Source organism: Canis aureus, chromosome 18, assembly GCF_053574225.1.
Source record: "Canis aureus isolate CA01 chromosome 18, VMU_Caureus_v.1.0, whole genome shotgun sequence".
Classification (NCBI taxonomy): Eukaryota; Metazoa; Chordata; class Mammalia; order Carnivora; family Canidae; genus Canis; species Canis aureus.
Genome location: NC_135628.1, coordinates 37,202,926 through 37,230,640, shown reverse-complemented (window position 1 = coordinate 37,230,640; position 27,715 = coordinate 37,202,926). Strand labels below are relative to the sequence as shown.

At 38.3% G+C, this 27,715-nt stretch overlaps 1 protein-coding gene across 1 annotated transcript in view; it reads left to right on the top strand.

Moving 5' to 3' along the window:
- NXPH1 (neurexophilin 1) overlaps positions 1–27,715 on the top strand; it is a 433,080-nt gene that overhangs the window by 36,218 nt on the left and 369,147 nt on the right. The window contains exons 9-10 of the mRNA XM_077856780.1: positions 853–944; positions 2,196–2,271. The gene's annotated coding sequence lies outside the window, so the exon portion shown is untranslated. The remainder of the gene's footprint in view (positions 1–852; positions 945–2,195; positions 2,272–27,715) is intronic.

Sequence of the window (27,715 nt, the reverse complement as noted above, 5' to 3'; positions counted from 1 at the left end):
TTTCTAAGTTCAATGCAGACTGACACTCCAGCTGGGTTTTGGACCCGGTATGGGAAAAGAAATGCTCAGTTTGAAAGCTCCTGACATGGATGCTGCAGAGATAGGGTCCTAGAGGGGCTCAGCCAGGACCTCCAGAGGCAGCAAGTTGGCAAGGCCCACAGGGAGCCCAAGAGGCACCATCATTACTCCTGGAGCCGGTGGGGGTCTCCTTTATTTCCCCTCATATGACCCTGAAAGATAAGCTGGAGCGTGTTACAAATTTTAAGAGTTTATTTGAGCAAAAACTGATTCAAATCAGTCAGTTTCCAATCTAGCAGAGGGAAAGGAGCTCCAAGGAGCTGTGCAGAATGAACAACTTTTACAGGTAGAGGGAATGGGAACAAGGAATTTATGCCACGTTGGTTATTGCAAATCACTTTCCTTTAGGGAATGGCAAAACCCGTTAGACAGATTATTTGACCAAGGCTGATCAGGTGATTCCTGATGGACTGGTGTAAAATTGAATTTTTGGGAAAGCTTAAACTGTAAGGAAGTTTTTTTTTTTTTTTAAGATTTTGTTTGTTTATTCATGAGAGACATAGAGAGAGGCAGAGAGGGAGGAAAAGCAGGCTCCATGCAGGGAGCCTGACTCAGAACTCGATCCCAGGACTCCGGGATCATGCCCTGAGCTGAAGGCGGATGCTCAACCACTGAGCCACTCAGGCGTCCCAACCGTAAGAAAGTTAAATCTTGGTTTGGTGACATGAAGTAGCATAAACAACTCCATGTTGGTCCCATTGCCTTGTTTTTTAGCAACACTTAAACATTAGCTTATTTATTCCCTCACTTATTCAGTTCATTTTTTTTTGTCAGCCTCTGTTGGAGCAGCAGGGATTCAGAAACAAAGCCACACCCTTCAACCAACTGAAGTTTCTGGCATAGAACCTGGAGACACACTAGCCTGGGTTTGGGCTCTTTTTTTGTAAATATGGACAGTGTCAGGGCAAGTCTTGATTTCCATTTTGTTAGTATTTCCTGGTTTGCCCCTGATGGGGGTGACAGCCTTTCCCTGCCTTCTGAATCCTAGCTCTCTTCCTCCCCATCGACTCTTAGTTTCTATTCAGGAAAGAATGAATGAGCAAATATACTTTTAGGGGATGCTTATGCTCCCTCTTCCTGCCCCATTGAATAGCCATGACTTATGATGTGTAGAATTCCACTATTCCTTTTGTGCAGTGACACCACCTTGGGCTGAGTCCTGCTCCAGGTTACTTGGCTTCTTCAGAATTCCCCCCTTCTCAGTCTCTGTCATAGTGCTCTGTTTTTCTTTTTTTCCAGACATTTAGCATTATTTGCAATAATCATCTTTATTAATTTGTCTCTTGCTGGTTTTTTTCCCCCATGATATAAGATGAGAAACCTGAATCTCAGCACATCTTAAAGAATTTTCCTGAAATATAGTTCTTTGCCATGTGCCAGACTGTCTCAACTCTGGAAGAGTGAGCCCCTCCCTATCCAATGCCTCCTCTTCAGCTCCTTCTTCCTTAACTGCCATCTATAGTTTCTGGGTTGTTTGTGGACAAGAACGTGGATCCAGTGAGAGAAAATGTGGAGAGAGCCTCTCTGTCCTCTGGATCCTTATCCACTGTGGCTTATGGAACAGGAAATAGAGTCATAGGAGTGTGTGCATTGAGTTTAGTTTTTCCAGGAACACTGACAGGTGGTTCAAACAGAAATCTGAATTATTTATAAGAGACTGTAAAAAAATATTTGCTTTAGAAACTCTTACTATTTTAAGCTGGAATCATTTATAGTCTCTATTATTTAGAGCTACAGTTGGCCTTACCAGCATTTATTCTTTTGTACATTGAGTCAGTGAGCCTTAATTCAGCAGATTCTATGGTAATGAACCAGATTAGGTTCTTTTCTTTTTTTTTTTTCAAAGATTTATTTATTTATTATTTTAGAGAGAGAGAGTGAGCATGGGAGGGAAGGGGAATTTCATGAAAACTCCCCACTGAGCACAGAGCCCAACTCAGAGTTCCATCCCAAGACCCTGAGATCATGACTTGAGCTGAAACCAAGAGTCAGATCCTCAGCCAACTGTACCCCCCGATTAGGTTATTTTCTTAGCACTTAGGAGTTACAGTGAATTTGATAGACTCAACAGTGGTACTTTTAAAATATCGCTTTCTCATTCATGTTCCTCTGTATAGTCTAGGGAGAGGATGAATTATGGAGCACACAACAGTGGTATAGAGGATGGCCTGTTACTGCTTCCCAAATTCTAAGGTATGCATGTGCCAGCACCTGGTGGTAGTGCCTGTCACACAGATGTTCAATATACCATTGTTAACTGGCTGCTTGAGTGAATTCTATGATGCTATCTTCCTGCTTAAAATCTTCCAAGGGCCTCCTCACCTCACTCATGCAGCCTTATCTGCACTGGTGTTTTTTTTTTTTTAATATTTTATTTACTTATTCATGAAAGACACAGAGAGACAGAGGCAGAAATACAGGCAGAAAGAGAAGTAGGCTCCACGCAGGGAGTCTGATGATATGGGACTGGATCCTGAGACTCTAGGATCACACCCTGAGCCTAAGGCAGGCGCTCAACTGCTGAGCCACCCAGGCGTCCCAGCACTGGTGTTTTTTAAAGTCTCTTCTGTCTGAGAACTTTTGCACATAATTTCCCTCTGCCCAGAAATATACTTTTCTTTGTCCTTCTTCGAGTCCCAGTTCAAATGTGCCTTCTAAAGGGTTAATAAAATTTTTGTTAAATAAAATTTTTTTCTTAGTTTATGGGTCACATAATTCTGATTTCTTATTTTGTTGATAATCTCTCTGCTGCTATAGGCTTCACTATATAGAAGTAAACATAGTTACTTTGTTGTTTGTTGTGGCGTCCTGGATAGACTAAGACACCATGTTCTCAGGTGCTGCACTGTCATCCCTAAACCTAAGGTCCATCATCTCTGGCCTGGACTATTCTTGCCCTCTTATATTTGTTCCTCCACATTGCAACCAAAGTGAACTTGAAAAATAAATCAGCTCAGGGCGTGGTCCCAGTGTCATGGGATCCAGTCCCACATCAGGCTCTTTGAGGGAGCCTGCTTCTCCCTCTGCCTATGTCTCTGCCTCTCTCTCTCTGTGTCTCTCATGAATAAATAAATAAAACCTTAAAATAGTCTGTCCTAGTTACAGTTCTGGTTCTGTTATAAACAGGCCCATGTGATGATAATGATGAAATCTCTCTGGCTCTTAGTTTCCTTATCCAAAAAATAGGAATAATAAAGCATTTATCTTATAGGCTTGTTTAAATGATTAAATGAGTTTATATTTGTGAAGAACTTAGTCTAAGTGCATAATGCTATATTTGAACTTTTAAAATATAATAACTAAAACTCCTATTGTTTCTTATTACCCAGACTCAACACAGAGCCATGAATTTCTAAGGCTCTGTGTTATCTTGTTTCTTGCCTCTCTCTTCACACTGGCTGCTTATGACTCCTGCCTTCTCACTATTCAGACCATGAGTCTTTCCTCTGCCTTCCAGTTTTAGAACCTGCTTATACCAAAGCCTGGTACATTTTTCTCCAGACCTCTGTTTAGTTCTGTCCTTTCCAACTGAGGTCTCTATTAAAACATTGCCTCTTCTGAGGAAACTTCCCTGACTACCTTACCCTCATAAACATCTAATTGTACTCTATTCCTGTACCTTTATTATTTTTTTCCTTAATAGTTGCCAAAATCGATCTGTAATTATCTCGTTAATTGGTTTATTGTTTACTTCCTGCCCTCCACAACCCCAAGATATCTCCATGATATCAAGCACTTTGTCTGCCTGGTTTATCTTTATTTTCCCATGGTATAGAATAGTGCCTGGCATCTAGTAGGTGCTCTACCAACATTTGTTGAATAAATTGCCCATCTTATGGCAATTCTTCTCCATATGGTGGAATTATTGCCATTTCCTTCTTCTTGGCTAATGCATGAAATCTATGGCATAAATTAATCTTCTAAATGATATGTATTTAGTATGGAGTAAGCAAATTCTAAGCTCACATGATTAGAAATTGTTTTGACCTCTCATAGCTACAGGTTTCAGGGCCTTCCCCCCACCTTTTTTTTTTTTCTTAAATTTATTTATGATAGTCACAGAGAGAGAGAGAGAGAGACAGAGAGAGAGAGGCAGAGGGAGAAGCAGGCTCCATGCACCGGGAGCCCGATGTGGGATTCGATCCCGGGTCTCCAGGATCGCGCCCTGGGCCAAAGGCAGGCGCCAAACCGCTGCGCCACCCAGGGATCCCTCCCCCCACCTTTTTGTATTCTTAGTGGCCTGGGTTAATGAAATAGGTCTGTAGTCTAATTTTTTTTCAGTCAATACCACTTTTATTAAATCATTATGTAAAAATGCTATCTCTGGTCTTCCCTGATAAATGTAATTTGAATTCCTTGGAATAGTTGAAGAAGATAAAGAAGGAAGGAAATTAAGGCTGGGATGTTTTCTCAAGACTTAGACCCTAACATACCTTGAGGAATTTATATTTTGATTCATATGTATTTTATTAATTTGGTAAGAATGGAGTATAGTGATAGACTACTTTAGTGTTACATACAAAACTATAGAAGTATATGGAGGAGGGAAGCACTCATCCTGACTGGACAGGGCTTTGGACTTAATTGGTGAGCTTGTAAAATGAATGAGATAATCAGAAGTCCTCCACATCAAAATCTATAGGGCAGTGATGAGACATCAATATTAGCACCATGTATGTACTAGAAAGGCTATCTGCAGTGACCTCTATATTTCTGGGAAAAAATTCCATGCCTATAAGTTGTCATAATCTTCTAGGATTTTGCTTTGGTTTTAGCATCTAATTTCTTTAGCTACACTTTTTTGGTCACTTTGGCCAAGCATCTGTCAGAAGTAGTCCTAAAGCAAAGTGATCCAAAAGCTGCCCAGGGCGTTTGGAAGGGCTTCATAGATGAGGACATTAAGGAGATCATATAAACATAACCCCCTCCCCTCAGCTCTGGCCCATACTAAGAATACCTCCTGGTTTCATGTAAATGAATCTTTGATTCTTCCAGTCCTGGTTTGTGTATGTTTTCCATCAATTTTTGGAACAGTGGTATATTGGGTTTAGAACATTTCCTCTGCTGAATCTACTGGCCTGGTCATCGTTAGCTATTAATTTACTTACAGCAATGTGCAATGTAAATTAGAATATAAAACATTTTGTCAAGCCTATCAGAATGCAAGATTTCTGTGTTATGTCTCTGACTTCTAGCCAGTTGCTAGAAACTTTGCGTACCTATTTTGTAATATAATGGTTGGATTTTTAATGAAAACAGATTAAGTTTATACTCACAACAAAACTTGTCATTAATTTAAACAGTAATGTGGTAGACAGATGATGTGATGGTGACTCCCAAAGGTTCTCCATTTCCTGGTGCACAAGCCTTGTGTAATACCTTCCCTTTGTGTGTTTTGGGACCTGTCATTTGCTTCTAACCAGCAAATAAGCCAGAGGTGTTGAGATGTCACTCCCATGATTAAGTTACATTATATTGTGACAAGCCTGGGCCAGACTTAATCAGATGAAAGGCCCTGAAAGAGGGTCTGGGCCTTCTCTAGGGTGAGAGACTCTCCTGCTAGAGTAGAGGAAGCAAGTTCCTATGATGTGACCTGGTTTTGAAGAGAGTTCTCTGGTAGGGAACATACAGTCCCACAACTATAAGGAACTAAATTCTGCCAACAACCAAGTAAGCTTAGCAGAGGACCCTGAACTTCAGGAAGGAAAATACCCAGTTAATACCTTGATTGCAACTTTGTGGAGAGAACCCAGCTAAACTGTGCTCTGGCTCCTAAAACAAGTACCAATTCTGTTCTCGTGCACACACAAAACATCATAAACTACTTTTGTGTTGTCAAATGGGCACAACTGGCTTGGTAATTATTATCTCTTCAGTAAGGAATTTCTTGAAGGTTGCCTGTGGGTGCTACTCACTGTGGTCAGCAGTGCCTTGGAAGGCATCTTCCCTTAGACAAGTCCTGGTTGGAGAAATGATAAATGCCTTTCTCTTTGGCTCTGGTAGATGCCACTTCTTTGGGTCTTTAACAAATGAGACTTCACACGGTTCTAGATGTAACTGGGAGCCCTAAGAAAACCATTAGAAACCCAACTGAGGATTTTCTATGTGTCTGAAACTGAGGGTAAGAAATAACTCTGTCCTGATACCCTCTCTCTTTCCCTCATCTCTGGGGTCTGGTAGAAACTTAAGCAGATGAGACTGGCCTAACAAGAAGAAAGCATTGCAATAAAGCAAAGGAAACCAGTCCATTTTCACACATGTAAAATAGAACAAATTGCTATTATCAAACAACTAAATGAATTTAAATATAAGTGAATGATTATTCAGTGCACAGACCATTTGAGATATAGTTGACTATTCAGAGAGTGACAGAAATTCCATTTAGAATTATTGAGGTCCCCTTCTAAGATATGCCTACATGGCAAGCATATGCATCCTCAAAGATGGAACCTAACCTCAGCCATCCTTCCATTTATTCTTGGCCCGACCTTGTCTTCTACCTCAGTCTCTTGAATCTCAAAGATGGAATGAAGCTTATCACTTGGTGGAAAATGCAGGGTGAAAATCTGATGGTTTGATTTTAGGTAGTGTCACAAACTGTTTCAAACTCATCCCCTCAAATTGGTGTCATCATATTATCATGGCATCAAAATGGCCGCATCAAAGCAGCTTTATCAATAGATCATACACTCAAAGAGCATGAATATATTGCCTCAATACAAGAGTAGTTTTTAAACCCTCTGCCCTTGTGAATATGCCTCCCTGACACTCACACTAATTAAATCAAATCAATTATAACCCAGCGATGATTTAGCTCCAAGTCTAGCACATCAACAGCTGTTTGTTTATATCAGTTATCAGAGCAGAGGCTACTAAGCTGTATATGTAATCTAGATGGCACTTTCTAAACAATGTAGATCAATTTAATGTGGATTCACTATGGTAAATGGTTCATAGTGGAATAATAATGTCAAACCTATAATTAATGATGTCTACAAAAGGAAAGGAACATTACAAGAGTAAATATCTTAATTGAGTTATTAAAATTCTTCAGATGAACCAATTCAGTTAACAGTTATTTATTTGAGTGTCTCCTGTGTATCAGGCATTGAGGGGTATAAGGAGTGAAAAAATGGACAAAAAATTTCCCTGTCTTTATGGAGCTCTCATTTCTGTGAGAGGGTCAGGTGAAACACTGAACGTTAAATGTGTATGTGTCAAAAAGTGATAAGTGCTATAAAGAAAAATAATGCAAGAAATGAGAACATTTCACTTCTAATCTGTCAGCAAATTCTGATGGTTTTACTATTAAAATATATTGGAAACCAACTACTTTTGCCATGTCCACTACTCAGGTCAACCCACCAATAATATATCAAGGGCAGAATAATGTCATAGCTTCTAGATTGGTCACCCTGTTTTATCGTGGCCCTTTTCAGTATATTTTTAATAGAGCTTCCAGTCATCCTGCTAAAAAGAAAGTTAGATAATTTATCTCTTCTAAACTCTCCAGTGGTCACCCAAAGTAAATGGTCAAGGCTTTATAATAGCCATCAAAGCCCTGAATTATCTGGTCTTTGTTTTCTTTTTATATTCATCTCTTATTAGCCTTACCTCTCTCGAGCCCTACTGGCCTGCTTGCTCTTGCATAAATACCAAATATCCTGCCTCTGGGCCTTTGTTCTTGTTGCCCCTCTGTCTAGAAATCATCACATTTATTCCTTTTTGCTTTGAATATCACAGTTTCCAGGGATCCCTGGGTGGCGCAGCGGTTTGGCACCTGCCTTTGGCCCAGGGCGCGATCCTGGAGACCCGGGATCGAATCCCATGTCGGGCTCCCGGTGCATGGAGCCTGCTTCTCCCTCTGCCTATGTCTCTGCCTCTCTCTCTCTCTCTGTGACTATCATAAATAAATAAAAATTAAAAAAAAAAAAAAGAATATCACAGTTTCCAAATCATCTCTGGTCCTAACAGGAAATAGCCCATTCAAATTGGGTAATTTGAAGAGAGTTTTGCAGATGCATGAGCAGGGTGTAGAGAAAGCACTGGGTCTAGTGCCATAGAGAACAAGGGGTGAGGTGAGGGGACTGAGTTACCAGGGCCTGGACATGGTGATGCTGTGTAAAGAGGGCTGCTGAGGCCATAGGGGGAAGGATGCAGCCAGCCGGTGGGGACCCCCACAAGGCAGGAGGTGGAGGAATAACCACCCTGACCTCACTTCTCTAATCTGCTGGTGCTCCCCATTGGAACCCCTTGAAAGCCAGTGGGCAAGGCAGCTTAGTTAGCTTTCTGGGGCTGGGACCAGAGTAAACAACAATATGTTTCCTTGTCTCTCAGACAAGGAAAAGATGAAAGATCGACAATATGCAGCTTGTCAGACAAAACAAAATAGAACTTCTGCCAAAAAGATTAAAGGGGCTTCCCTGAGTGTGTTTGCACCCTCCTCTCTCTCCACCTGTTTTGATTTTCTGTGGATGAGCCACATGATGATTTAAGATGCATTTAGCATTTAGTAGTTTTTGCAGCAGGCTATTTAATTCAGGCATTCTTGTTCCTATACTGTCATTCCCACTCAACAGGCCTATGAGGTGCCAAGAACTAGGTTAGAAGTTGTTGGGAAGACAGGTTAAGGTGGGAACTCAATCCTTATCTTGGAAGAACTTGCAGTGTAGTTAGGGGAATAGGAAAAACCCATAATAGTGAGCAAATCAAGATGTATGATTATACATGTGGTAGGAATTCCAAAGATGGCCATCATTGAGGAATTGGTTGAGAGGTAAGTTTTCTTGGAGAGGACAGTGCAGGGGAGCTGTATTTTGAAGGTGGGTGGGGTAGAAAGGAAAGCATTGTAGGTGACCAGAATAAGCAAAAAAGTGATAGTTGGAGCCCAGATATTTGGGGCCAGAACAAATATTACTCAGTAAGCAAGATAGAACCAGACAGAGATGCTCTTAAATCTAGTTTAAGGAAAAAATGTCATAGAACAAGTCACTGGGGAATGAGTTAGACTTACTTTTTCATTTGTTGCCCTAATAAATCTAGAAGAACATCATGGGTGAAATAAGAACAATTCCTAATGTTGACTTTCTTTATTAACGTAGAATCTTTAAATGTGACCTAGTGAATCTAGTAATTTTTGTTAGTTTTTCTAACTGCCTAAATGCAAGAAGGTGCTGACTTAGAATCTTGAAATAATTAGGTTGTTGGATTTACATAAATTAATATGGTTGCAGGAATTTAATCGATTCAAACATCTTGAGACTGAATAGTTAATTAACTGACAGTTAAAAATAGGAATTCATAGTATCATTATACTCAGGGATATGAAAACAGTTGTGATGTATTTCACATTTTAAATGTCTTTACAAACAATTGTAAGCATCAGTATCATGTTATTTATGTAAAATAGGTTCTTTAGTTTTTCGTGATTTTGTGTTCTTAGGATTTCTATAATGAAATTTCAGTACTCTTACTTGGCACTTCCTTGAAATTCTTTTTGACTGAATTAAAAATGTCTCTTTCATCTGTACCATTAGTTCATTTACCAAGTCTACCAGCCCTTGTTTTGAAGAAGGAATAGAGATTACAAACTGGCAGTTGACCCCATCACAATCTCCAATAAATTCAGAGGATGGAAAGAAAAGAACATCAGAATCCTTTATCCACCAAGTCCTGTTATATGTGTGATCTTACTGCTGTTCATAGCAACCTAGATAGAAGGTTAATATCATCTTCACTTTAAAATTTGAAGGGCAGTCCCAGTGGCTCAGCAGTTTAGCGCTGCCTTCAGCCCAGGGTGTGATCCTGGAGACCTGGGATCGGGTCCCATGTCTGGCTCCCCACAAGGAGCCTGCTTCTCCCTCTGCCTGTGTCTCTGCCTCTCTCCCTCTGTGTCTCTCATGAATAAATAAATAAAATCTTAAAAAAAAAAACAATTTGATGAAACTAAAGCTCAGAGAGAATACATTGGCTAATGTCAGACAGCTATGAAGAGATGGAGCTAGGATTTGAACCAGGGACCATCCAACTCTTTATCTCAAATCTCACTACTTTTATTTTAACATAATCTAACTTTGTTGAATTAATTCTTAGAAGCTCACAACACTTCTTATTAGAATCTCACAAATATTTCATAGACATTGATGCCTCTTACCTCAGGGAATACCAAAGTCATAAAAAATACAGAACTACAGGGGTGTCTGGGTGGCTCAGTTGGTTAAACGACCAGCTCTTGATTTCAGTTCAGATCATGATTCCAGGGTCATGATCTCAGGGTTATGAAATCAAGCCCTGTGTCAGGCTCCACTCTCAGACTGAAGTCTGCCTAATTCCCGCACCACCTGTCCCATCCCAGACTTGCATGAGTGCTCTCTGTCTGTTTCTCTCTCTCTCAAATAAATAAATAAATCTTTTTAAAAATACACAACTACACATATCCTACTCTCCTAGACCCAGATAGGAATTAGGGCTAATGTCTAGGTTTTCTCAAATCACCTAGAAAGTAAAAGGAAATGATGGAATACAGTAAGTAGAAATTGACCTTGCATTTTTTTTTCTCAATTTCTTTCTGCTTTGGGAGCCTGGTTTTGTTTTTTGGTCATGATTAATACATTTATCAGTTTCTGTGTGGGCGTATGTGTATGTGTGTTACAAAGTTTTGATATGGGAAGGGTGAGGTAGGCACAGGAGAGTTTCAACTTTATGTAGAAAGAGATTCATTCCAGTCAGCCAGTAAATTAAGTCTCTCCAAATCCTTTCATGTTTGAGTACAGAGTGCCTGGTCTGGGCTGACCATACTGCAGAAACTCTGAAAGATATGAGGGAAGATAAAGATATGGCCCTGACCTCAAGTTGTTTCGTGTTTGGTAGGGTTTAAGACAATGCACATAAACATCCTCAAGTTGTTGTTGTTGTTGTTGTTGTGTGTGTGTGTAAACATGGTATTATAAGAAATAAAAAACAAGTAATATCAAGTGTTATTAAGAGAAGAAAGGGAAATAAATGGGATGGTATAGGATGCTGAGTTTTTTTTTTTTTTTTTGCTTTTCTTAACTTTTTTTTTTAAATTGTGAAACAGCGAGTAAATGAAAGAAACTAAGGCATAAGCATATAGGTTAGTGAATCGCTGTAAAACAGTTATTATATTGCTTTATAATATTCCATAAACTTTTCTGCTGTTGATGAGCATTTTTTAAAATTTTGGACTTATTATGAATAATGATGTTATAAAACATTCCTGCATGTGTACTTGAGCCCAGAGTACACATTTCTATTGTCTGTGTTTCTAGGGGTTTAACTCTAGGTCATAGAAGTCTTCAACTTTACAAGCAATGCTAAATTATTTTCCAGTTGTATTAACTGATACTGTCATCAACAATATTATTCAATATCCTGAATAAAGGATCATCAGCATCCTTATAAACACTTGGTATTAAATTAAGAAAAATACCCATTTCAGTGGCAGGTTAGTAGTATCATGTTGTGGATTTATTATATTTCCAAGGTTACACAATGGGCAAGGATGTTTTCCAATATTTAGTTTTATAAATTTGGATTTTCTCTTTTTGTATAATGCCTGTTTAAGGCTTTTGTGCATTTTTAAGCAGATTGTCTTTTTCTTATTGATTTATAAAAATTCTTTTCATAATGAGTCCTATGTTGGTTGGTTATGGTTGCTAAAACTGTTTCCCCTCGTCCCATGACTTGCCTTTCACTTGCTTAATAGCATCTTTAGATGAACAGAGTTCTGGGGGATGCCTGGGTGGCTCAGCTGGTTAAGCATCTGTCTTTGGCTCTGGTCGTGATCCCAGGGTCCTGGGATCGAGTCCACATCAAGCCCCACATTGGGCTCCCTGCTTAGCAAGAACTCTGCTTCTCCCTTTCCTTCTGCAGCCTCCCCTGCTTTGCTCTCTCACTCTCTCTCAAATAAATAGAAAAAATCTCAAAAAAAAAAAAAAGATGAACAGAGCTCTTAATTGAATAAGAGTCTGATTTACTAACATTTTTCATTGTTTTCTTCTTTCTTTTTAAAAATTCTTTCGTTTTTTCTACCTTTGGTGTAATAATTTTCTATCTACAACCAAGAGGATATTCTGCTATATTCCTTCTAAAAGCATTATTATTTTGTCTTTTATGCTTAGGTCTATAATAGATTTGAAGTCGATTTTTGTGTGGGGTCCAATTTTATTTTTTCCCATATGTTTATCCAGTTGTCCAAGCACCATTTATGGAAAACATGATCCCATTCTGACAGCTCTGCAATGTCACTTTTGTCATAAAGTGTTTATTTATATATGAGGGTCTGTTTCTCTTCTCTCTGTTCTGTTTGAATGATTCTGTTCGTTGGTTGATTTGGGTAGTCCACCGATGTAACAGCCCTTCATTACTTTAGCTTTATGTCAAGTGTTGATATCCCGCAAAGCAGATCTCCCCCCCTACCCGTTCTTTCCTTTTTGGAATGTCTACAGTCTATTCTTAGACTTTTGGCATTTCCATATAAATCTTAGAATCAGCTTGTTCAACCACACACACACACTACACACACACACACACACACACACACACACACACACACAAACACACAGAGGAACTATTGGTATTTTGATTGAAGCTGTGTTGAGCCTATAGATCATTTTGAGGAGAATTAAATCTTTACAACATTGATTCTTCCACACGATGAATATAGTAGATATCCTTATTTTTATAAAATCTTTCATTTTGTTCAGCAAAGTTTCATGATTCCTTCCATAGAGATTTGCGTATCCCATATTAGTTTCATTCCTTAGGTACTTGGTATTTTTGTTGCTTTTTCTCAATGATATTTAAATAATTGTTTTAAATAAATATTTTTAGTAAACTATGACATCCAAAGAGAAAAATGAACAAAACACAAGTATGTAACTGAATGGTCACAAAAACATACCCTGGTTACCACTACTTGGATTAAGAAACAGAACATTACCCATACCTCAGAAACCATCCACATGCTCCTTCCAGTTAGATCTTCTCTCTTCCTCAGAGGTATCTGCTAGTCTCATTTCTGACACTGTAGGTTAGTTTTGCATGTTTTTGAATATTATATGAATCAAAGCATGCAGTGTGCATTCTTTTTTATGTGGCTTTACCTTAATGATGTATTTGTGATATTCATCCAAGTTCTTGCATGTAACAATAGTTTGTTTTCTTTGCATTTCTGATTCATCCTAATAACTGTTCATTTAACAACTCTTCATTGTAATAGACTCATGAAAGTTTATTCCATTTTTTTAATAGCTCCTTTTTATTCAGTATAATGACTTTTTTTAAAGCCCCTACATACTAAATGAATATGCTGTAGGGAGGGATGTTTTAACATTATAGTTTCTGACAGATACATTTACTCAAATTCTCAAATAATTGTTCCTACTGAAAGAATATTATATGGAAAAAATTCTAATTGTGTATGACATTTGCGTGAACTCAAAATGTGTTGTTTTGCTTGGTATACCAACAGAGAGGCGGAAGTGGTATTTTCCATGACTACTGTATGAATGTTGTATTTTCACTTGCTTTCAAGAGATCTCATGTTTAACCTTTATTTTCTTTTCTGTTTTGTTTTACTGTGCTATTATTTTCTTCTCTGTTTTGTTTTACTGTGCTATTACTTTGTTTATAGGTGGAGCTTGAGTGCAAAATTCCATACTCCCCCAAATTTAAAAAGTTGTTATAAAAATGGTACAGAAAGAAGAAAAAGGGGACATCTGGGTAGCTCAGTGGTAGAACATCTGCCTTTGGCTTGGGTTGTGATCCCCGGGTCCTGGGATCGAGTCCCACATCAGGCTACCAGTGGGGAGCCTGCTTCTCTTTCTGCCTATGTCTCTGACTCTCTCTCTGTATCTCTCATGAATAAATACAATTTTTTAAAAAAGAAGAAAAAGAATGAATATAATAAACCTTATATCACACTACATATGTGTGATTTGCTTTTAAGCTATTGATTATTATATAAACTTGTTTCCTTGTTCATTTGATATATTTTCTTTTTTTTTAAAAAAAGATTTTATTTATTTATTCTTGAGAGACATAGAGAAAGAGAGGCAAAGACATAAGCAGAGGGAGAAGCGGGTTCCCTTCAGAGAGCCTGATGTGGGACTCGATGTGGGACTGGATCCCTGAACACCAGGATCACACCTTGAGCTGAAAGCTGAGCTTAACTGCTGAGCTATCCAGACATCCCATGTGATATATTTTCTATCTGTAAATATTATTTGCACTTTTATGATTGGAATAAAATTCATCAGTTTTTCAAATTAAAACTAATAAAATATTTTTCTTTGAATGTTTTTGATTTGGTAACTTTGATAGTATGATTTATAGAAATATATATATATATATATATATATATATATATATATATATATTTGGTCTTCTTCCACCATTCCTGGCACCTAGCTCCTAGAGCCCTTGGAATTTGCTAAGTACTGGGAGCCATAATGGCATCTTTTGTTATGTTAATGAGGTGATTTATGGACCTACTGAGGATGGGTGCTAGTTGCTAAGAGAACCAACCAGGTGATTACAGGGTTGGAAATTTCAATCTTGTCCCTCTGACCTCTGGGGAGTGGGGAGGGTTGGAGGTTGACCCAATGGCCAATTAGCTAATCGATTGTGATTATGTAATGAAGCCGCTAAAAATCCTGAAGGACGGTTTGGAGAGCATTCAGGCTGGTGAATACATGGAGATTGGGAGAAAGAAGCATGTCTGGAGAGGGCCTGGAAATTCCACACTCTTTCCCCTTATCTTGTTCTATGCATCTCTTCCACCTGGAATTCAGGATAGAATTCCAACCTAAATTTTATCCTTTTATAGTAAACTGGTAATCTGGTAAGTAAAATGTTTCTCTGAGTTCTGTGAGCCACTCTTACACATTAATGGAACCCAAGGAAGAGGTCTTTGGAACCTTCAATCTATACTCAGTGGGTCAGAAACATTGGTGATGTAATCTGGATGTGCAATCAGTGTCTGAAGTTGTTGATGGAAGTGGGTGGGTGCAGTCTTTTAGGACTGAGCCTTTAACTTGTGGGAATTGATGTTATCTCTAGGTAGGTAGCGTCAGAATTGAGTTGACTTGTAGAACACCCTGCTGACGTCTGAGAATTGCTTGATGGTGTGGGAAATCTCCCCTCCACACATTGGAATTGGTGATCAGTCAATAACGGCAGTGTTTTCAGGAATGAATTAGTCATTGAGTAAAGGATAGGTATATTTCATAGTATGACTATACCACAAATTATTTACCTCTTATGTTGATGAATATTTTGGCTGCTTTCCTATTTCTGGTAATTAAGAATAATCTTTCTATAAATATCTTGTAAAAGTTGTTTAGTGTACATATACTCATGTTTCTGTTGGGTGTAAATTTAGGAAGTCTTTTTTTCTGGGTCACATGTTTGTGTGCAACTTTAATAGATAATACCAAAGAGTTCTCAAAACTGCTTGTGCTAAAATTCATTACTACAACCAGTGTATGAGAGTTATGGTTGCTCTAATCTTTGCAAACACTAGTTACTATCAGTCTTTTAAATTTTATCCGTTTTGGGGTGCCTGGGTGGCTCAGAGGTTGAGCGTCTGCCTTTGGCTCAAGTCGTGATCCCAGGGTCCTTGGATCCGAGTCCCACATCAGGCTTCCTGCAGGGAGCCTGCTTCTCCCTCTGCCTGTGTCTCTATCTCTCTCTTTTTGTCTCTCATGAATAAGTAAATAAAATCTTTTTTAAAAAAATTATCCATTCTGTAGTGATACTGCAGTATGGTTTTAACTTGTATCTCTCTGATTATTAAAAAGTCGAACACATTTTCATATGTCTATTGGCCATTTGGATATTGTTTTGTGAAGTATCTGTTTGAGTCTTTTGCTCATTTGTCTGGCATATATGTTGACTTGTCGGCTTTTCTCATGCATTCAGGATACTGGCCCTTTGTTGTTAATGTTGCAAATCTGTTCTCTCATCATGTAACTTGCCCTTTTACTCTGTTAGTGGGTCTTTAGATGAATAGAAATGGTTAATTTTATTGAATTCCAGTGTACCAATCTTCACTTTATGGTTAGTGTTTTTTGTGTTGTTAAATAAATCTTTGCCTACTTCAAGGTCACAAAGTTGTTTTCTATGTTATCTTTGGGATGCTTGATAGTTTCACCTTTCATGTTTAGATCTACAGTCCACCTGGAATTGATTTTTTCTTTTTGGTACGATGTGAAGTAAGGGTCAAGTTTCATTGTTTTCTATATGGATATCCAATTGACTCAGCACCATTTTTTGAAAATATGACCCTTTCTCACTACTCCACAGTGGCAGATTTGTCATAAATCAAGTGACCATATGTGCATGTTTTTTTCTAGGCTCTTTATATCTCCATAGATCTATTTATCTATTATCAGTACCACATTGGCTTAATTTCAATAGTTTTATAAGTCTTGATAAATGGTAGAGTAAATCCTCCAACTTTGTCTTCTTTATACTTTTTATCTTGACTATTCTTGATCTGTTACATTTGATAAGAGCTTGAATATCAGCTGTCTGTCTCTCACGCATACACTGTTGAATTTTGATTGGGATTACGCTGAAAATATAGTTTGAGGAGAATTAATATAGTACATCCTTTAATTTATTTGCACGTTTAATTTCTTTCAATACTATATCATCATTTTTTGTGTAAAAGTTTTATATATCTTTTATTAGATTTCTTTCTAAATATTTGACTTGTAAATGCTATTGTAGATACATTGTTTTACCAACTTCATTTTCTAGTTGTTTGATGCTGGCATAGGGAAATACACCTGATTTTGGTTTGATATCCAAAGTTTACTTATTAATTCTAATAAATTATTTGTCGATTCTTTTGAATTCTCTACATTCTCAATTACATGGTCTGTGAATAATGACAGCTTTATTTCTTTGAAATTCCTTTATTCAAAGGGTGGAGTGCTTTGAGGTCCCAGCCTAAAGCAGAAGGTGTTTTAACAAGTTTCCTGACCTTGATGGGCCTTGAACTCTTTTTGTCTCCTCAGTCCCTCTAATTGTGGGAGCTGCTTTTCATTGTGCATCTCAGCTACCCCTCCCAGTTAAACAGATGTTCACAGGCAAAAGTAGCCCCCTGTCTCTAGGTTCTCTCCCCTTTGGTCTGGTTATTCCTTACTCTCTCGTTAGCTCTTTGATGCTTTTAAGAATCTATTTTAAAAATATTGCATCCAGCATTTCCCAATTTGTCTTCAGTGGAAAGATTGATTTTGATTACTGTGTCTGCGATTATTAAAAGCAATAGTTCATTAGATGTCTTTCTAAGGCAGTCTTGGGAGAGAAAGGGTGCCTAGCCTGAAAACTAAATGATGATGCTTGTTTGGGAGGAGAGGGATGAGTCATGGGTGCAGGGGGCTGACTGAGCCAGGTCAGAATGACCTGCTGGCTTTGGCTGTGCTCTAGGATTGCAATGATCATGGACAAAGACAAAATTGTAGGACTCTATATACTGGGGACCGGCATAAGGAATATTCCTGGGTGAACATGGAAACTTATTTCTTACCTGTGACCTGTGCTAACCACAGTGATTGGTGTTTACCCAGAGCTGCTTCTCCCTCAAGCATCCATTTATATTTTCAACTCCAGGGACTATAATGGCACATGGGAATCAGTTCAAGGAAGTACACTGAGTTCTAAATTGGGTTATTCAGACAAGTATGAAGTATATTCAGACAAGTATATGGTCATGATAGAGAAAGCCTTTTACATGTTCAGGAGCAGACATGCCATTTTTTGAGGTTTATTTGTTGTAAAGCATTTGCTAATTTGGATCCACAAATCTTGGCATATAGAAATATTTCTATTCTGTAGAGGCCTTACTTGAAATGCTATTTGTTATACTGAATTTTAGCTATAGTAATTCTAGGGAGGGTTTTCCCTGTATAATATGCAGTCCACTGAGATTCCATCTGAAAATTGATATAAATTCTTGAGCTAAGGAGCTCACCATAGTAGAGGACTGAACCCGGATGTACAGTTACTGAGCTTTCTTGAAATGTTGTTCATCCCATTGCCTTAGACTTTTTGCCTGTTTGAACAATATACTATTGTATATACTATACTATATATCTCTTAGAAAAAATTCCCTATGGAAAAAAAAGATAAAATCTATCCTTTGCTGGTTATAGAGCTGAAGGATCAGCAATCAATTTAAATTTTCACATAAAAATGGCTAAAGGCCTCTGGGAGTCTCTGGTTCCATTCATCCAGCTTTAGTTGATTCAGGGATACTGGAGTACTGGAAAGTCAGCTTTTTCTATTTCTTTGTATTTTAAGAGTCTGGGACTTTGTATGTTCTTTATCAGCTGTTACGGAAGCATAGTTTTTAACTACATAAGCATTTCCCACAAGGTAGTATTTTGCATTGTTATTTGAGGCAGCATTTTAAGAAAAAATTAATATTTTCAATAAAACTTCCCTGCTATAAAGTTAGAAACAGTCTGGCTAACATTATACTAATCCCCCTCTAATCCCACATGACAAAAATATCTGGATGCACTGCCATAGCTAATATATATATATTTTAAAGATTTATTTATTTATATACTCATGAGAGAAAGCAGGCTCCATGCAGAGAGCCTGATGCAGGACTTGATCCTGGGACTCCAGGATCACGCCCTGGGCTGAAGGCAGGTGCCAAACCTCTGAGTCATCCAGGGATCCCCATAGCTAATATTTTTAAAGTGAGATCCAAGTTGAAGACTGTCCATCCTTTTAGGACTATTTGACTAAACCTACCCTTTGCATCCAAATATTGGAAATGAATCATTAATCAGTAGTTATCAATAGAATGTAAAGTAGTATATCCAGAATGCAGAAAAATCGTTTTGGCCTATAAGAGCAATTTTCATTAAATTAAACCATCAAGTATAAGAAGGAATAATGGCAACAACAATTGCATAGCAACAACTAAAAAAGCCCCAAGCTAATCACCTATGCACATAATTTGTCAAAGTATCACCTTCCCTTCCCTCACAAAAATTAGTGAAATGGACAAAACCTTTAATGAAGTTGATCTTGTGCATAATACTGTTGCTTAAGGAAAGCCCCTCTGCACCTGGGTGGCTCAGTGGTTGAGCGGCTGCCTTTGGCTCAGATCATGATCTCGGGGTCCTGGGATTGAGTCCCGCATCAGGCTCTCCAGCAGAGAGCTTCTCCCTCTGCCTATGTCTCTGACTCTTTCTCTGTGTCTCTCATGAATAAATAAATAAAATATTTAAAAAAAACCTCTCTGTTTTATGTATTGGTGAATACACGTAAGTAATACTGGAGGTCAGAGGAAAACAATGCATTAGTGTTTAAAATGTTATGGACTTGAAAAATAGCAACAATTCTACAGCCACTTTTTATGCTGTTGGTTTGATATTTCAGTGTAAGTTGAAAAATCCTGGATGTACTTTTTGTTCGTTATTACTACTTGCAGAGTATTCCCAAATACAGGTTTTCAGCAAAGAAGACTAGACTGATGTCATCAGAAGGATGATTGTCAGATTAAAGTGACTTAAATGGCAACAAAAACAATAAAAAGCATTGGCATAGCACCTTAAGAATCAAACTTTAGAGAAATATGAATAAGGCACAAAGTAGTGGTGAAAAATCCTAAATTATAGTTTCTTTGGAATAACACTATGTGCAGTGTCAAAATATGACAAGCATTACTGTTGTGCTACATTGAGATATCGTGAGGTAGTCTTTGAGACAGCATTCATTTTAATTGAAACCAAATTTTTAAGGTTTATATTCCCTGAAATGTATAGAGACATACTTTTTTCAACACATCGTTTAATCAGTTCCATTTGGAAGGAAAGAAAAGGGAGGAAGACAAGGATTGGACAGTCATGCACCAAGCAAGGAAAATAGGGAAAAACAACTCCAAGACTTATGTAAGTACCAATAGTTTTTAGGATTATAAACCATGACTTCAGACACTCAGACAACTAACTGGTATTTCCATTACTCCACACTGTCTTCCAACTGTTTCTTGGCTATTGCTGGATAAAGTAAAATTTGGACACCCAAATTCTTCCATCACTATGAAATTCTCACCTGCTTAAGAGATGCCTTACTATGTAAGATTTGAACAGGGAAGAGGAGGTTAGAGGAACTGATATCTGATAGTCCCTGGGGTTAGATAACCAAGGGATAGTTCTTGTCTTCAAAGTTTCCATGAATTGGAGCCAAATAATTTAGCAATAATTGTAAACATGCTATACTGGGCACTCACTACAAAAAAGATTTGTATAAAATAAAGACATGTGGGATAGAGATGGAAAGGGTAACGTAGGATAATGTAGGATAGGTGTTAGGGGTAGGGAAGGCATAGGGAGAGCCCAGAAAGCATTGTCCTGGTGTTAAATATCTAAGAATGAGCAAGAGTTCAGGAGATGAGGAGGGAAGAGAAGGTGCTTTGAGAGGCGAGTACATGCACAGACTTATGGGTGTTTAGCACTTCAGAGCCCTACATTGAGCTCCAAGTGTGATACTAGGAATGGCTGGTGAGAGGGCCAGATAGAATGCAGACTGAGGATAAAAGGTTCAGGATTTGGATGTTGCCCTGTTAGGCCAGGAAGGCACATGGAAGGGTTCTAAATAGGAAAATAAAATGATTCCATTTGCTCTTTAGAAAGACCATTTTCTCTGCCCTGTTGGCAACTGATTGGAGGAAGCAAGACTAGAGGAAGGACTATTGATTTGGGAGCCATTGCCAGAAACCAGGATTTAAACCAGGACTAGTTGTGGCACAGAAAAGTGTGAAGATAATTCCCAGATTGTAGGCGAGTTATGGTGACTTGCTTCACGAGGATAGGCAATGTAGGTTTGGGAAGGAAGATAATTGTGCGTGGATTTATTGTATTTGTGGTAAAGGATAGTATAGAGGATAGGCAGGGAATGGCATGGCTTGACGATAACCTCAAAGACAGAGGAGTATTCATCCAGGTGGGCTGGTAAAGTACCTTTCTTGGAGGCCTACAAAGTCCATAATACTCTTTCTACTCTATCTTATTGAATTCTAAGAGGAGAGAGGAAAAGAAAGTTACTGGGATGAGCATAGGGTTAAAGGGAAAGAATGGGTAACATTATTCAACTGTGTTGGATGGATGTAGGTCCTCAGAAAAGATGTTCCCATGACTTCTTATTGCAGTGGCTATTTTCAAGCCTTTCTCCAGATCTTCAGGTTTCTAAGCAGGGCCCTGAAGATTGCATTTGAAATAAGACAAATCTGAAAACTATTATTTTACTTTCTCAAGGCATCAATTAATCATTGGTTATAAGTTTTCCATCTAGTGGCTTTCCTTCCAAAATTATCTAACACGGTGGGAACATATTGACAGCACTATGTTTTGAGAATATGTAGACTAGAGGTATAGAATTTTAGATGTACTTAAATTTCATGATCTCATTTAGTTCTCACGTTAGTCCTATAAGATAACTTTGTTTTCCCAGTGTCAGAGTTGAGGAAATGGAAGATCAGACAGGTTAAGTAACTTATTCAGACCTGAACATCTGTAAGAGTTGGTGTTAGTACTAGAAAATATAAGTCTTTTGACTTATTCACAATATTCTTTCCACTGTGTCACACAGATGTGTGTGTGTGTGTGCGCGCGCGTGCGTGTGCAGATTTATAAAGAGAGAGAAGGAGGGGGAAGGAGAGGATGTATAATAGAGAAGAGGAATGCAGAATAAGATTCAATAAAAATCTAGGAACAAGGAACTGATAATTTCTTTGCGTTTAAATGCACTATTTATGTCTTTCAGACATCTATCCTTCCGTTTTGTCTTGTTTTCAAAGATTCTTAGGCTCTTGAGAAATTTAAATGAAGTACCCCATGATGTAGCCACATAGACTGTCACTGAAGGTGTCCTGAGGTTGGGGAGTTAATGTCCAGAAGCCCACTGCAGTGCAGTCAAGTATGGTGCTAGAGTTACATTTTTTTTTTTTTCTGGTAATGAGCTGACCTTGCTTGCTCCACTGTCTAAAACAGACCCAGGGTGTGGTGCTATTTGATGCAAATGACAGCAACCATGGATGGCATACCCCTGAGGATGACTCTGGGCTGAGGATCCACTTTGGCACAAGCATCACTAATTAGATTTTGAATTTCACCTGTGAAAGCCACCATTGTCAGGCATAGGATGTGGGCAAAACTCTTAGTAACCTTTAGATCACAGTTCCTTTTACCCATCAGCTTTTGTAGGTACCAGTCGAAGTGTCTCAATTTTAAAAGTGCAAGGCTGAATCTTTACCAAGTAATGAAGCCATCAGACTTGTCAAGGGCTCTTCTATGGCACTTCTGCACTTCTCAGGAAATATTTATGTCTGCTACTTAACCATTATTGACCAAAGATTAAGGGGTTGTTGTTCTGTCTTTGGAGAGGAGCAAAGATGGCACCCAGGCTACCTAGAAAGCTCACTTACACCTTTTTCTTGGCTGTCTTGCCTACCATTGCTGTTAATTAGCTCCTTTCAGAAACATCTATCTAAATCTGTACTAGCATCTTTATAATACAGCTTTCAAAGTAGAGAGAGAACATTGATCTTAATGTTTCTTTCCCCTTGAATGCCATGATTTAAAAAAAAAAAAGCTGTTTCAGTCAAATATACAAAGCAATTTTTTAATAAAGTCTGTCAAAGTATTAAATGTATAAGTAATGGCAAAATAGTTAAAACTCTGCACTTGCAGCAGACGTGGGGTCATTATTTTTGATGAATATTTTCCTTTTATAAGAGACACTGCTAATATAAGTAAGTAGACCAAAGAGGATATTTAAACTATATTCATATATTGCCTTTTGTTAAGATCTTTAACCCTGGAAAATCATGTCCATAATCACAGCTCATTATCTTAATTAGATCTGTCCTACATTATCTCACAAGTTATTCTCATTACTTCATAGGTGATCAGCCTTTCGAAAAGAATGTGAGCAGAATTTTCTGATTTTTATTGTTGATAGTGTCTGTCTTCTCTTTCAAACTCTATTTAGATCTTTGGGGTGTTATAATGGTGATGCTATATTTAATTAAAAATTACATTAGAAAGATATTAATATTCATTCTGATGAATGAACATGGGATTAACTCAAGAATTAAAATCTCTATAATGGCTAATGAGATGAACTATGCTGGGTTGCCCATAAAAACAGAGATGAATCATATAAATGACCAAAAATCGGGTTTTCCTTCCAATTGTCATGCTCTGTGTACAGGCAACAGACCTTTTCAGTAACAAGTTACTTCAACATGTGCTTGTACTTAAGAGTGCGATGCTACTAGATATTCTTGACTTAACCACCCTACCTTTAAGCTCCAATACCTTAAAGGGGACCAAGCTATACCTTTCCTCTTCCTCCCTTCCTCACATTCAGGTTGGGGAGGGGACAAAAGAAATAGCTGTATTTCTAATAGCTTGTCAGTTAAATGCATTTATAATCTTTTGAGGGAGAAATGAGTACTGTACTTTCAATTTTCTGGTTTGTAGTATAGATCCTGGAGAAAAACGACAGTTGAGGAAGGCAGAATTGTAATTGTTTATGCAAAATAGGAAGGAAATATTGCAAGATTAAGGTTATTAGCAACTAGTTTGTGAGGGCAGTTCTCTTAAGACCATAACTATGTAGGCAAATATAGACATTACTGGGCAAGTGCTGGTACTCTCTCGCGCAGGTTTGTTTTGTAAGGAAGGATACTTGTGACAGTGCAGATAATGAGAATTATGGAAGTTCACTGTGAAAGACATTTTAGGCAGTATACTCATGGGCAGAAGGCAAGTCTCAGTAGAGGGGGATAAGGTAAGGTACCACAGCTAAAAGACCCAACAGCCTTCCTTGGCTTCTGTTGACGTTCTTCTAGATAATCATTTCATGGCAAATGTGGTGGATGAAAAAAATGAACAGAACCAAAATTTTTTCTATCCAAAAGGTGTCTTTTGGGAAAGAAGATAGTACAGTTGAAAGAATTCTGAGCTGAATAAAAAGTAATTTCTAGTTCTCCTTTGTCTATAAAAAATTAATCCAATTGCATAACCATTCTGGACCTCAGATTCCTCCTATCTCAAATTAGGAGGCGGGAGTAGACAGTAATCACTAAGATCCTTCTAACTTTAGCATTCTGGGAAACTTAATGGAGAGTGTACAACCAAATTTCTCTCACACAAACTGTATCATGATAAAAGCAGTGACACAGATGTTGTGGACTGATTGCAAAAATGGCCCCAGTCACCTTCTTCTCAGAATGTTCCACCCTTGCAATTGATTTTGCAGATTTTCCCATAAAAGGCAGAGTCTATATCTGTACCTCTTAAATGTGACTTTGACATGTAGAAGAGGTGGTATGGATGGTATTCCAGGTCCAAGTGAAGGCCTCAAGAAGTTTTGTGCTGCTCTCTCTCTCTCTCTCTATCTTTCTCTCTCTCTGTCTCTTGGACCTCTACCTTCACAATGAGGACAAGTCTGGGTTAATTCACTGGAGGGATGTGAGAAACATGAAGGAAAGCTGAGACATTTCAGCCAAGGCCAACTAGTTTAGCATGTCTCCAGCTGACCTGTTAGCTAGCTAACCATAGACACATGAGTGAGCCCAGATAAGATAAAACAAGTGCAGCCCAGGTTACTGGAGCTGCCCAATCCACCTAGACTTGTGAGAAAAAATAAATGATTCTTACATTATGCCAATAATTTTTGAGTGTTTTGATACAATAAAAGCCAACTGATACGTGAGACTTCCCTAGCTCTTCCCTCCATTCATTCACCTAAGAATTCAGTTCCTGGTAAAGTCCTTTCCTCTTGCTCTATTTCTTGCAGTCCTTAGGCAGTGTTTTCTAAGTGCTCATGAAAAGTCTGATCATCAGCCAAGTAGCATTCATAGGATCCCACCCCTATTTCTGCTGGATACTGTTCTAGCTGGGCAGGTAGAAACTGCAACAACCCTTTTGGCTTCTACTGCCTGGTACTCAGATTTTGACAAGAAGTGCTGAAGGTACCAAAACTTTGTTGAAGGGAGAGTGGTAAAGTTGCAGAAATGCCTCACACCTCGTGTTGTGCTATTCTGTTAGTGGTTATCAAAGCTACATCAATACACAAAATGTCTTGAAGAGGTCTAAATTAAATACATTTCAGGGTTTTTAAAAAAAGATTTAATTTATTTATTCATGAGAGGCATGGAGAGAGAGGCAGAGACATAGGTAGAGGGAGAAGCAGACTCCCTGCAGGGAACCCGATGTGGGACTTGATCCCAGGACCCCAGGATCACGACCTGAGCCAAAGGTGGACGCTCAACCACTGAGCCACCCAGGCATACCACATTTCAGTTTTTTATTTATAGACCTCTGTCTACCTAGGGACAAAGAAAGAAATGAGTGAAGATGCCATGTTATGTCAAGAACACTTCTCCCCCTCAATGATTCAGGCTTTGCTTTTGGGGGAACCTGATCATGCCCAGTTCTTCCTTTCCTAAGGATGAGTTCTTTCCTGGGAGACTCCTTCACTGTCCCCATAAATGTACTTAAGTTTGCATTATATGAGACATATCCAGATGTGATCAAATCCTGGCCCAGTATAAAGTGGGGATATCCCACTGCAGTTCTGAAATTTGCCTCCTGTGGCCATAGAGAAGAACACTGGGAGCCAAGAGGTAGTTAAGTGTGATCTACATACTGGCTGTTTCTTATTGCAGTGCATCTGTGTTTGCACATAATGTCTTAATATTTTCAGCTCACTTTAACCCAGACACAAAATCTCTTCAAACCCATCCTTCTTGTTCATTTATACAAAAAAAAATTAAACATCAGCATAGACCTTGCTAAAAATGTTGTGGGAGGATAAGGATGGAGTTTCTGTTGCATAATACGTTAGTTAATCTAATCTAGGCTATACTATGATAATAACCCCAGAATCCTAGTGATGCTACACAAATAATACCTATCTTCCTCATGCAGATTCAGATGCCGTCTTTCATTCATCTTTTTTCCCCCCAGATTATTGGGATATAATTGACATATAACATTATGTGAGTTTAAGGTATATAATGTATTGATTTGATATACTTACATATTGGAAAATGATTACCATCACCATGTCAGGTAACTACCATTTATTTTTTATAGTGAGCACATTTAAGATTTACTCTCTTAGCAACTTTCAAGTATATGTACAGTATTATTAGTGATAATCACTATGCCACTTTTCTATCATATAGCTATAGCATTTGGAACACATAACCTCTCCAGGATCACTAGAGCAGGGGTAGGGAAAGAACTAGACAGTTTTGTTGAGAAGTTACATATTCCTTTTGCTCACCTTCCACTGGAGTAATCTGGTTGCATGATCCCACTTAGGCCCCATCCGGGGGCTTGGAAATACAGAGAAATACACGAATATTAAGTAGGCACTCACAGTTTCTCCACCGTCTGCCTTTCTAGCCACCAAATTTCCAATTACTACCTTTTTCACGTACTTTGACAGACTCAGGGGAGTCTGTTACCACAGACCTTACTTCCAGTCCAGTTACCACATCAAACTCTATGGAATACATGGGATTCTCTGCCTTGTCTATGTGAAGCTCTTTTTGATCAGATAAACATAATGAAATGAAAAGAAAATCGTATGAACTCTCCCCCTCCACTGGATATACATTGGTGGAAAGGGGCAAGATAACTATGGTACATATTCTCAGTTGGAAAGGGGAAGAGAGGGAACACACAATAATGATGAAATCCCACTGGGAAGACATGGTGAAGGCTCCTCTATCCTGAAAGTGGTGAATGTTCCTGAATTAGGCCTTAGTTCTGACTCTTGGAGTTCTCTCATTCATTGTGCTCCATGTCTGCAAGCTGCACCCAATGAGATGTTCTTTTTTATTATCCTCTTTAGCCACCTCTGAAGTGGATATTAGGGAACATGGCCTCCTTGAGAGCCACACAATTTTTTCAGTGGCCTTCTTTCTTATGGAACATTGGGGACCTAAGAATTGCAAGTCTCAAAATGTTGGTGGTTTTTAGCACAGACTCATAGGTTCTTTGGCAATGCATTTCCCTCACAAACATAGTAGCTTTCTAATCATTTTATATCACTATGTTCCACGTGATAGTAGTCATACCTGAAGTTCTTTTCTAGACAGAATTCTAAAATCTTCTTTGTTTCATTGCTTCTTACATGAATTTCTCTGTCAGTTTTATGGTGGTTACCTTCTTGAAGATGTCTGAACAGGTGGGAAATTCACATACTTAATAGCAGCTTTATCCTGAGTCATTTCATCTAAGAGGAAAGTTTTGCAATGATTTTGTTGTTTAGTTTTCTGAGATCCTACATTTTATTGTTTGGGTTCTAGAAGTACTCATTTTTTCAATTTGCAAGTCTCAGAATTCCTAAACTATTGCCATTTGTTTAATTTGTTTGCAAACCATCCAGAGTTTTCTGAACCTTATTTTATCCTTGTCATCTTTTGTCAAAGATAGCCAATGTTTGCTTTTAATATTCTTCCCCTAAATCAATGGGCTCAGAAGCACATGGTATACCTCCAAATTACCACAGGAAATAATTTTACCAAAAGCTTTCACAATCCATAGAATGGATTATCATTTTCCTGGCC